This window comes from Nicotiana tabacum, chromosome 18 (genome assembly GCF_000715075.1).
Source record: "Nicotiana tabacum cultivar K326 chromosome 18, ASM71507v2, whole genome shotgun sequence".
In the NCBI taxonomy this organism is placed as follows: domain Eukaryota; kingdom Viridiplantae; phylum Streptophyta; class Magnoliopsida; order Solanales; family Solanaceae; genus Nicotiana; species Nicotiana tabacum.
Window position 1 is genome coordinate 56983946 of NC_134097.1, and position 13505 is coordinate 56997450.

Consider the following 13505-nt stretch of genomic DNA (forward strand, 5'->3'; position numbering starts at 1 on the left):
CATCATAGTATAAAAAAATATACACAATAGAACACAAAAATTTTAAAAATAAAATAAAGTAGGAAATACAAAATTATTATTTATATATTAAATATTCGAAAAACTGTTAACAATATAAGAAACAAAAAAATTTAAAAAATAGGAGAAATAAAAATGTATATCGATATATAAAATGGAATAATGGACAAGGATACAAACCCACTAAGAAAAGCTTTTATATCTATGTAATAACATGAAATAGACAATAATGTAATAAATTAAAATAATAAAGAGAAAAGTTAATTAAAGCTATATAATTAGTTTCCTTTAATTTTATTATTTTATTTTTGGTTACACTGCATTAAAAATATAAAATAACAATTAAAATTTTATTAAAATAATATGATTAATATTTTTTTAATGTTATTCGCGCACGCACCCCGCGGATTCTAACACTAATAAATATTAAAGTGAGTACTTTTTTTTCTTTTCAAAGTGAGTACTTCAATTAATACGGTCACCTAAAATGGAATGGAAAAGTAGATAATCTGACACTCGTCATGAGCCACCAATCGCATCTGATCCACGTGCTGTTGCTTTTCTGTAGTAGATAATCTGACACTCGTTATGAGCCACCAATCGCATCTGAGCCACGTGCTGTTGCTTTTCTGTAGTAGATAATCTGACACTCGTTATGAGCCACCAATCGCATCTGATCCACGTGCTGTTGCTTTTCTGTAGTAGATAATCTGACACTATCTCATCCTTTTAAGGTCACTCATTTCCCTGCTTCCTCCCATATGCTAATTAACATACGTATTTCATCATTTACATGTGAGAATTGATTTTATTGATAATTATAAATATTATTTTAATTATATAAATTTTAATAAATAAAATAAAAAGAAAAACCTTGGCATAACTGGTAAAATTGTTGTCGCGTGATCTGGAGATCACAGGTTCGAGTCGTGGAAACAACCTCTTATAGAAATGCAAGGTAAGACTGCGTACAATAGACTTTTGTGGTTCGGCTCTTCCCCGAATCTCAAACACCGCGCATAGCGGAAGCTTAATGCACCAAGCTGCCCTTTACAACAACAACAACATACCTAGTATTATCTCACACCATGGGGTCTGGGAAGGATAGTGCTTACGCAAACCTTACTCCTACCTTGTGAATATAGAGAAACTATTTCCAATAGACCATCGGCTTAGGAACACCTAGCTGCTCTTTAATAAAAATAAATAAATAAATTCAAAAAGTGTAATAAACACAAAAGAACTTTTTTTTTTAATAACAACATAGATCTCTAAAATAACTCAAAAATCTTATAAGAATACTTTTTTTGTTCTTTTATTCAAACTGTAAGTAAAAGTAGGAGATCATTTTTTTATCTCTTTCTTGCCCGTATAAACCAAGATACGTTAGTAGTAGATATTATACCTCCATCTACATTGACAAAAATATCCCTTTTCCCTTTTGTGTCTAGTATAGTAGTATATGTAACACTATTCCTTCTCCACTTTCCTCACCTCTTTCTTCACCTTCCCCACTAAAATGGAAAAACAACGAAACATGGGTTACCATTCCTCCATACTTGTCCTGCTCCTCTTCCTGTCTGCCGCCTTATCATCGTCGGTGGCGGACATGTCCATCCTAACTTACGATGAAAACCATCACATTCACATGAACAGCCAGTGAACAAACTGGCGTACTGATGCTGAAGTGTTGGCTTTGTACGAGTCGTGGCTAGTCCGGCACGGCAAGTCCTACAACGCTTTAGATGAAAAAGATAAGCGTTTTCAGATCTTTAAGGATAACTTAAAATACATCGATGAACAAAATGCTATGCCCGATCGGACTTACAAGCTGGGTATAACCCGGTTCGCTGATCTGACAAACGAGGAGTACCGGTCCATGTACCTAGGTACTAAGATCGATGGTCCACGTAAGTTGTCTAAGAACCAAAAGTGACCGTTATGCTCCTAAGGCCGGAGATAGCTTGCCGGAGTCAGTTGATTGGAGAGAGAAAGGTGTTCTTGTTGGTGTTAAGGATCAAGGACAGTGTGGTGAGCTTTTGCATTCTTTTTCATTTCAGGAGTTTAACTTTTTTATAATTGGTACATTTTCGTCTGTCTTACCATAGTTTGGTACAATGTATAAAAAGGTATAAGGGTGCTATAAAAATTTAATACCACTTTAATATTCTGTTTAGTTAACAAATCAGGTATAAGTTATTCCGGTGTTAATTTTAACATGGGATAACTTGTACCTTATAAAAGGTGGAGTAATTAGCACTTATATAACTTATATCTTCTCCTTAGAAATTGTGCAATTGTCATTCTTAATACTCCTACAATATACCAAACAATGAATAAACAATAATTCCAGCATAACTTATACCGGCATAACTTATACCGGTATAAATCGTATTCCAACCAAAATGACACGTTAAAGTAATTAAATTATATATATATACTATAAAAGTAGCGCAGAGCAGAACAGATCTAGTAGACAACATCGTACTAGTAATTTTTAATTTCTTGTTAAGTGCGATTAATTAGGTCCGATAAAACTGTCTGCTATTATCTAATATCTCGACCAAAGATAAATGATTTATTTTTGTGATTATTTTCATAGGAGGATATTTTCAATTGAATGGTAGGTGCAGCCAACGCCTTATGTCTTTTCCTCACGTAAAAAAGCACATCTATATCTTCTATATCTATATTATATTAAAAGGAGAGTAGTATGCATTGTGGTTAAACCAAGTGGCAAGCTAAAATGAAGTCACTTGGCAAATTGTAGAACAACATTAATTATTAGAAATTATAAATGGAAACATAATTAAAGGAAGTAGTTTAATGAATCTTATACATAATCCAAATATATGTTAGACAAATCTAATCTCTCTCTCTTTATACATACACACACACACACACACACACATATATATATATATATATATAGATAGATTCACTCATAGATTTTCTTCTAAATTAGCTAGAAATATGGAGGTAAAAAATTAATTAAAAAACTAAAATAGAAAAAAATAAAAAATATAGAAAGACGGAAATTGAGATAACCTATGAATAAGAGGATAAAATCGTAAAATATTTTAAATTTCAAGAATAAAAAAATAATATTTATCGATAATTATTAAAAGGATAATAAGCAAAATATTAAGTCAATTAGTAAGCCGAAAAACTCACATGAAAGTATAATAATATTACATAATAAATAATTTAATAATTATAAGCAAAGAACAAAAACAATTGTGTAAAATTTAAAAGAATAAGACTTATTTAAGCTTTAGACAAAAAAAATAAACTAATACTGAGAATTTTATTAAAATAATATAATTTAATATGTTTAAACGAGACAAATCACCACATGACATAGTTAGTAATTTTTAATATTGATAACGAAATGAAATTCAAGTACTAAAATTAACCTATTGGATTATATAAATATAGAAAAAGAAAACAGGTTATCCAATATGAGATTTGCGAAATGGTTTCATGTCTTGCTTCTTAATTAATATCTAATGATTATCTATAAATTTTATCTAGAAGGTTTGTATTTTAAAGTTATTTATACATAATTCAAATAATCCAAATCACAATCCGACATGATTTGTGTCCGCGCATCGCGCGGGTATTAATACTAGTTATATTAAAAGGAGAATAGTATGCATTGTGGTTAAGCCAAGTGGTAAGCTAAAATGAAGCCACTTGGCAATTTTAGGACAACATTAATAATTAGAAATTATATATAGAAACATAATTAATGAAAGTAGTTTAATGAATCTTATACATAATCTAAATAGATCTTAGACAAATCTAATCTATATATCTATAATTAAATTTATATGTATATTTGTATCTATATCTATATTTATATTTATATTTATATATTGATCTACTCATAGATTTTTTTCTATATTAGCTAGAAATATGGAGGTGAAAAAATAATTAAAAACTATAATAGAAAAAACTAAAAATATATAAAGACGTAAATTGAGAGAACCTATAACTATTTATACTTTGGAGTAAGTTAAAATATAAAATAAAACTAAAATTTACTTAAGATATTAAGAATTTATTGAGTTTAAAAATTAAATAATTTCAAGCAACAACATAAGATCTTACATAAAATATACAAATTATTTATAAGGTAAGAGAAAAATTAAATAATCAACAAAAGATATTTTAATAACAAGAATAATAAATTCATATTAATATTGATAAATCGTGCAAACGAATATTTTATACGTAAATATTACTACAACATTTAGATATAATGTGTTCGAACAATTAAGAAAATATTTTTCTATGATTATATTTGAATTAAGTTCAGTTAGTTTAAATTTAAAAGCATAACATAATTTTTTGAAAATATGGTCTCATTAAGAAATAGAATGATAAAAATTATTTGAATTTGAGATGAGAAAGTTTTTAAATTTTTATCTATATTATATTATAATGAGTGTGGTAAAAATAGATATTAAATTCAAACAGGCTAATAAAAATACACATGATAATGTAATAATATTAGGTATCGAATAATATAAAGTAAAAAAATAAAGAATAAATAGAGAAAAAATAAAAATTCAGATTTTTTATCATAGGAAAAAGGGTAAAACTTATTTAAATTTGAGATAAGAAAGTTTTTTATATTATACTAAGAAAAGTCATAATATAAGTCCACATAACTCAAGTCTAACAGTTAATATCAATAACTAAAAAATTGAACAATAAAAAATAAATTAGAGATAATGTAAGGACATTTATAAATCATAAGTTTAGAAAATAAAATAAAATAAATATACAATACTTAAAAATATTATTCAATTTTAAATAATTTAATTTTTTCGAGCAATGTTTTTAAAATAAAATAAATATTTATTTCATAATTAAAAAAATTATATATTTATCTTATATTATTAAAGAAAAGTAGTTGATAATGATATTAAATAAATTTACAAGTTAATGAAAAGTCACATAAAATGTAATAAGACTATATATTAGATTAAAAAATAGCAAAATTATGTAAAATTATTAGAAATTTACTATTAGAAATTTAAAGAAAAGACTATTTGAATTTGCGATTAGAAAGTTCTAAAAACTATGACGCGAATGCTCAAATTATGGATAATACCACGAAATTGAAGTCTTACTTATGAAAAATAAAACAATAATAAAAAATAAAAAAATTCAATTACAAAATAAATTTCTAATATAGGTAATTTTACAAAAATTAAATTTGCATCTTAAAACTAAAAAAGAAAGAAAATTATGTAAAGAAATAAAATAACAGTGAAAATATTATACAAAGATATAATATGTTCAAATAATTAAGAAAATATTTTTCTATGATTAATATTTGAATCGAGTGTGTTAGTTTGAGTTTGAATGCATAGGATAATTTTTTAAAAATGCGGTCCATTTTAGAAAATAGAATGATAAGAATTATTTGAATTTGAGATGAGATTTTTTTTTTATTTTTTAAAATATTATGTAAAGAACTAAAATGACAGTAAAAATATTACTACAATATTTAAAAATAATGTATTCAAACAATTAAGAAATTTTTTTCTATGATTAAATAAATTTTAAAAATACAAAATAAATTTCTAATATTGGTAATCTTACTAATGAAAATTAAAAATTAAATTGTATCTTATAGCTAAAAAGGAAAGAAAACTTAACTGCATCTAATACAAAATTAATTATAAGAGAATTCAATACATTTGAAAAATGAAAATCAAATAACTTATGTATTAATATTTTAGACTAATTAAAAGTTACAATTTAAAACAAAATATGCCATTATTTTGGCTCTAGGTAAAACATTAATAAAAAAGCTAATTAACATTTGTAGTAGGGAAGAGAATGTACATAAAAAAAAATAGAGGTAGTGTGAGGATACTTATACTTTAAATTAATTTAAAAATAGATAAATAAAATAATAAAATTATATTTAAAAATATTACTGATAAATTTAAATGATTAAAATATTATGAATAAGAGGATAAAAGCATAAAAATATACCAAATTTCAAGAATAAAATATTTATTTTTATTAAATACTATTAGAAGGATAAAAAGCAAGACATTAATTTAATTATAAGCTAATAAAAAATTATATGATAGTATAATAATATTAAATATTAAATAATACAATAACTATAAGAAAAGAAAAAAAAAGAATTTATGTAAAAGTGATGTGATGAATAAGATATATTTGACTTCGAGATAAAAATAAAGTGATAATAAGAATTTTGTTAAGATAATATGATCTAATGTGCTCGAACAAGATAGATCACAATATGACATGTTTAGCATTCTTTAATATCGATAACGGAATGAAATACAAGTACCAAAATCAAGGGGTTAGGTTGCTATAATTATATATTAAAAAGATTGGTTGTTCACTACGAGATTTGAAAAATAATTTCATATCATGTTTCATAATTAAATTCTCATGTTATATAATTTTTATCTGAGAGGTTTATATTTTAAGGTTATTTGTACATGATTTAAACAACCTACACCGCAATTTGAAATGATATGTTCGCGCATCGCGTGGGTACTGATACTAGTTATATTAAAAGGAGAGTAGTGAAGCATGTGGTTAAGCCAAGTGACAAGCTAAAAAGAAGTCACTTGGCAATTTAAAGACAACATTAAAAATTTGAATCATAAATGGAAACATAATTAATGGAAGTAGTTAATGAATCTTATACTTAATCTAAATAGATCTTAGACAAATTTAATCTATATATCTACATTTAAATTTATATTTATAAGTATATTTATATCTATATTGATTCACCCATAGATTTTTTTTTATTAGCTAGAGATATGGAGGTAAAAATTAATTAAAAATTCTAATCGAAAAAAATAAAAAAAATATAGAAAGACGTAATTGAGATAACCTACGACTATTTATACATTAGAGTAAGTTAAAATATAAAATAAAATTAAAATTTACTTAAGTTATTAAAGATATATTGAGTTTAAAAATTAAATAAATTCAAGCAGCAAAATAAGATCTTAAATAAAGTATATAAATTATTTATAAGGTAAGAAAAAACTTAAATAATCAGTAAAAAAATATTTTAAAAATAAGAATAATAAAGTCATATTAATATTGATAAATCGGGCAAACGAATATTTTATACGTAAATATTACTACAACATTCAGCTATAATGTGTTCTAACAATTAAGAAAATATTTTTTTATTAATATTTGAATTGAGTACAGTAAGTTTAAGTTTGAAAGTATAACATAATTCTTTAAAAATGTAGTCAAATATAGAAAATAGAATAATAAAACTTATTTGAATTTGAGAAAGTTTTTTAATTTTTATCTATATTATATTAGAATGAATGTAGTAGAAATAAATATTAAATTCAAACAAGCTAATAAAAATCCACATGACAATGTAATAATATTAGGTATTTAATAATATAATATCAAAAATAAATAATAAATAGAGAAAAAATAAAAATTCAGATTTATTATCATAGAGAAGAAGGGTAAAACTTATTTAAATTTGAGATGGGAAAGTTTTTTATATTATGATAAGAAAATTCATAATATGGATAAGTCCACGTAACTCAAGTCTAATGGATAAAATAAAAAACTAAACATATTGAATAATAGAAATAAATTAGAGATAATATGAGATATTTATAAATCATAAGTTTAAAAAATAAAATAAATTAAATATACAATGCTTAAAATCTTATTAAAATTTAAATAATTTAAAATTTTCGAGCAATATTTTTAAAACAAAATAAATATTTATTTTATGATTAGAAATTATATATTTATCTATATTATATTAAAGAATAGTAGATTATAATGATATTAAAAAAAATTATAAGTTAATGAAAAGCCACATAAAACGTAATAAGACTATATATTAGATTAAAAATTAGCAAAATTATTAAAAAATTATTATTAGAAATGAAAGGGAAAGGCTATTTGAATTAGAAATTGGAAATTTGTTAAAACTACTATTAGAAGGCCAAACTATGGATAATATCACGAAATTGAAGTCTTATTTATGAAAAAAATATTAAAATAGAAAATAAATTTCTAATATAGGTAATTTTACTAATAAAAATTAAAGATTAAATTTGTATTAAATCTAAAAAAGAAAGAAAGTTTACGTAAGAAATAAAATGATAATGAAAATATTACTACAACATTAACATATAATGTGTTCAAACAACAAAGAAAATATTTTTCTATGATTAATATCTGAATTGAGTGCAGTTAGTTTAAGTTTGAATATATAGTATAATATTTTAAAAATGCGGTCCAATTTAGAAAATAAGAATGATAAGACAAGAGGGGTTGCTCTGATGGTAAGCAACCTCCACTTCCAACCAAGAGGTTGTGAGTTCGAGTCTCCCCAAGAGCAAGGTGGGAAGTTCTTGGAGGGAAGGATGCCGGGGGTCTATTTGGAAACAGCCTCTCTACCTCAGGGTAGGGGTAAGGTCTGCGTACACACTACCCTCCCCAGACCCCACTAAATGGGATTATACTGGGTTCCAATTTAGAAAATAGAATGATAAGAATTATTTGAATTTGAGATGAGATTTTTTTTATTTCATAAGTTTTTATTTTTTAAAATATTATGTAAAGAAATAAAATGACAATAAACATATTACTACATATATATAATATGTTCAAACAATTAAGAAATTATTTTTCTATGATTAAAATAAAATTTTAATAATATAAATAACTTTCTAATATAGGTAATTTTACTAATGAAAATTAAAAATTAAATTTGTATCTTAAAGTTAAAAAAAATAACTGCATCTAATACAAAAATAGTTATAAGAGAACTCAATATATTTGTAACATAATCATCAAATATATGTATTAATATTTTAGACTAATTCAATTTTACAATTTAAAATAAAATATGATATTATTCTGGTTAAAGGTAAAAAATTAATATAAAAATAATTAAAATTTATAGTAGGGAAGAGAATGTAATAAAACAATAGAGATAGTGTAAGGATACTTATACATTAAATTAATTTAAAAATAAATAAATTAAAAAATTTAATTATATTTAAAAATATTACAATAAGTTTAAATGATTAAAAAAAATTGAATGCATAAAAATATACCAAATTTCAAGAATAAAATATTTATAATTATTAAAGACTATTAAAAGAATAATAAGAAAGATATTAATTAAGATAATAAAAAATTATATGATAGTAAAATAATTTTAAATAATAAATAATACAATAACTATAAGAAAAAATAAAAAAAAGAATTTGCATAAAAATAATGTGATGAATAAGACATATTTAACTTTTAGATAAAAACAAAGTGATAGTAAGAAGTTTGTTAAAATAATATGATCTAATGTGCTCAAACAAGACAGATCGCAACATGATATGTTTAGTATTCTTTGATACTGACAGCAAAACGAAGTGCAAGTACTAAAATCAAGTAGTTAGGTTGCTACAAACAAAAAAATAAAATAGGTTGTGCACTACGAGATTTGAACAATAATTTCATATCCTACTTCATAATTAATATCTAATGTTATATAATTTTTATCTTAGAGGTTTATATTTTAAGGTTATTTGCACATGATTCAAATAACCAACATCACAGTTTAACATGATTTGTGTCCGCACATCGCGCGGGTACTAATACTAGTTTTTATTAGTATTGGATACCCTCTTCTTTTTTCCTTTTTCTTTTTTTTTTTTTGGTTCCTGACACTTTTTCCATTTACGATATTTTTAAAAGAAGGAAAAGTAAAACATACTCTATACTAAAGGAAATATCTTAATTTTATCCCTGTTTATGCCAGATGATTTCTTTCCTCAATTGGATTTAAAATGTATTTAATAATTATTTATCTTGTAATACTAAAAAGATCAAATATAAAAAAAATAGTAAAATTAGAATTTCCTAGCCACCCGAACCCATCTCCCAACCCCCACCCTACCACCGAACACTACCCAACCCAAAATAGAAATATTATTTAGAATACTTTTTTTTAATATTGTAGATAGAATATATTTTTTTCCATTTCAATAAAATGAATATTTTTTTTATAATGTAGAAAAAGTATTTTCTCTCATATTAATAAAATAAGTACTTTACTTGCATGATGTAGAAAAAGTATTTTTTTTTTGACAAAATGTGTAATTTCTTTTCATGTTGTACACAAAGTATTTTTTTTTGTTTCAACAAAAAGAGTACTTTCTTTTCATGATGTAGAAAAAGTATTTTCTTTTTTACAAAATGAGTATTTTTTTTCCTGTTGTAGAAAAAGTATTTCTTTTAATGTTATAGCCAAAGTTTCAAAAGTGATCGAAATTTAGCTATTTTCATGTAAAGATAAATTTGAATGAAAACACTATTCAAAATTCGAAAGAATACTCCAGCATATTATGCTGGAACTCCAATCTCTAGTATATTATGCTGGACCGGTATATTATACAGGAGTTCCATTATAATATACTAAAGTATTTTTTCGGATTTTGAATAGTGTTTTTGTTCAGATTTATTTTTACATGAAAAATAGCTAAATTTCGATCACTTTTAAAACTTTAGCTATTTTTGAATGACCACTTGTAAATTCGGCTATTTTTGAATTTCTCCCTAATTTATCCCCCTCTTGTAAGCAAATGTCTCTTAATTCTAACGAAGCTTCAATCTAAAGATAGTGAAGTTAAATTTCAATTCATAACTAAAAGTAGAGGGATAATTTGGTACAAGATCCTCTTACTTTCCTTTTCTTTCGAATTCTCCTCAATTTACTTTGCCGTCATTATTTCACCGATTTTGAACAAACACCTATCCTATAATGTTTAGAGTCTCTGCCTCAACTGCCACGAGGTCATTCCTATGCTGAAAAAAGTGACTCTGATTGTTGCTACGAAGTTCGGTTAATACTCAAGTATCTCCTTTAACTTTGTTTCTTTAAATATTCAAAATAACTAAGCATAGAGTTAGTTGATACTTCATACCTGTCCAATGTACAAATTCAATCACAAATAGTCCTTTCGAACTTTATTTGACTGTGGTTCTCTTATTGTTATAATTTAGAGTCTGTGTGCCTGGCACTTATTGAGGATTTTAGGGATGTAAACTGAACACCCCTACGATTCTCATTTAATTTTTTTTGTTCCCAATTTAATCTACCCTTACATGGTACTCCCTTGTTGTTTATGGTGCTTTTGTTTGTTCTTGAATTTTGGAAACTTAAAAACACGTAATTATTTGTTTCTTGAAATTATTGATATGTATTTAACCAATTGGAGATGAAGCAGGGAGCTGCTGGGCGTTCTCAGCAATTGCTACCGTTGAAGCAGTCAACAAGATTGTGACTGGTGATCTGATCTCACTTTTTGAGCAGGAGTTGGTCGATTGTGATACTATCCATGACTCAGGCTGTAATGGAGGCCTAATGGACTATGCTTTTGATTTCATAATCAATAATGGAGGAATCGACATCGAGGAAGACTACCCTTACAAAGCCATGGGCGGGAGATGCGACCAAAATAGGGTCAGTTTCTCACACTCTTGTTCAACACTATATTCTTAAAGATCAACTAAACACTGCCAATGAAATTAAAGATTTATTAGTCGCTTGCCCCTACTAGTTGATTAATTTGTATCATGCAGAAAAATGCTAAGGTTGTGACAATTGATGGGCATGAAGATGTTCCCGCTTATGATGAAAAGGCCCTACAAAAGGCTGTTGCAAATCAACCCGTCAGTGTTGCCATTGAAGCAGGTGGCAAGGACTTCCAACATTACACCTCGGTAATACTTTTTTGCTTTGTTTTGCCTCTTGATTTTATTTATGGAAAGAAATGCATATGAGCGGATTAGGACCGGAGGATTCATATAGTCCGTCGACTACTACCTTAACTCCATTGGAATTTAGGTATTAATGTATAGAAATACATATGAACGTGTCAAATCTGCAATCATTCAGTCAGCCAGGACTTTACAAGTAAAGGACAACAAAACATGTTACATTATATTGTCTCTCCAATTGGAAACTAGGAAATATGTTACATGACTTGCTATGTTGTCTCTTGAAATATCTGCAGGGTATCTTTACTGGAAAATGTGGAACTGCAGTGGACCATGGAGTAGTTGCTGCTGGATATGGTAGCGAAAATGGTAAGGATTATTGGATTGTTAGGAACTCATGGGGTGCTTCTTGGGGAGAAAAGGGATACCTCAGAATGCAGCGTAACGTTGCCAGTTCTAGTGGCCTGTGTGGAATTGCTATAGAGCCTTCTTACCCTGTAAAGACGGGCCAAAATCCCCCCCAACCCTGGCCCTTCTCCTCCATCTCCGGTGAAGCCGCCCAATACTTGTGATGAATACTATCAATGCCCCGAGAGCACAACCTGCTGTTGCGTCTTAGAGTTCTCTAACTACTGTTATGCTTGGGGATGCTGCCCCTATGAAGGAGCCGTTTGCTGTAAAGACCACAACAGTTGCTGTCCACGTGACTATCCCGTCTACAATGTTAGAGCCGGCACTTGCTCAATCGTAAGTGACGCCCTGTTTGTTATACATTAATAATAGACAATGGTTCCTAAGATTGGTTTAAAGTAGGAAATGATCTTTTGCTTATACAGACTGCATTCTGCATTCTGCATTCTTATTTTTTGGTTGATACAGAGCAAGGACAATCCATTGGGAGTGGAGGCAATGAAGCACATTCTTGCAAAACCCATAGGGGCCTTCAAGAAGAGCAGTTCTTAAGTTCCAAGGCTGGGGGACGAGGAGGTGGCAAAAGCGGCCAATGGAAATCAATTGTAGACGATCTCACTACTATATTGTTTTGAAGACCTCTCATTCCCAGCTAAAGTAATTGAAAGAAATTCATAATCAATGATTACAAAGGTCCTGATGATGATTTGTAAATAGTGTTTCTTTATGGTTTCCACTGTATTAGAACCAAGACTAAAAGGAGATATTAATGTTCCTCTTTGGCTATTTATGTATCTTGTGCATTTCTCAGCATTGATGACTAAAGTTCTGCTTTTGTGGCACACTTTATTGTTCATCTGCTGCTTGTACGCAGCCTTTTAAAAGGCATGTACGGTAAAGTGAGGCGTTTTACATATATCTCACTAAGATGTAAGCCTCGAGACACGGGGCATATGAAACTTTAGTCATCAATGCTGAGAAATAAATGCATATAGGGAAATGCATAAGAATAGCTCAACAATGGAAAGAATAACATATAACAATAACTACAAATAAATGTATATAGGGAAAACCTCGACAATGGAAGTTAGAACATGTAATAACAACTTCAATTAAAGTATGCAAGAACAAACTTGACAACGAAAGATAAAACAAATTATAATAACTTTAATTAAATGCTTTTAAGTAACCTAAGAACCTAAACGGGTCAATTTTTATACATATAAGTCCGTGTAAACATTCGTCATCTCGTGTACACGTCTTTTTCATAATTCAAATAGTGCAATCAAACTTAA

General features: G+C 26.9%; 1 pseudogene; it reads left to right on the forward strand.

The window, feature by feature from the left end:
- Nucleotides 1–761: 761 nt before the first annotated feature.
- On the forward strand, nt 762–12982 carry LOC107825947 (low-temperature-induced cysteine proteinase-like; annotated as a pseudogene).
- The last annotated feature ends 523 nt before the right edge of the window (nt 12983–13505 follow it).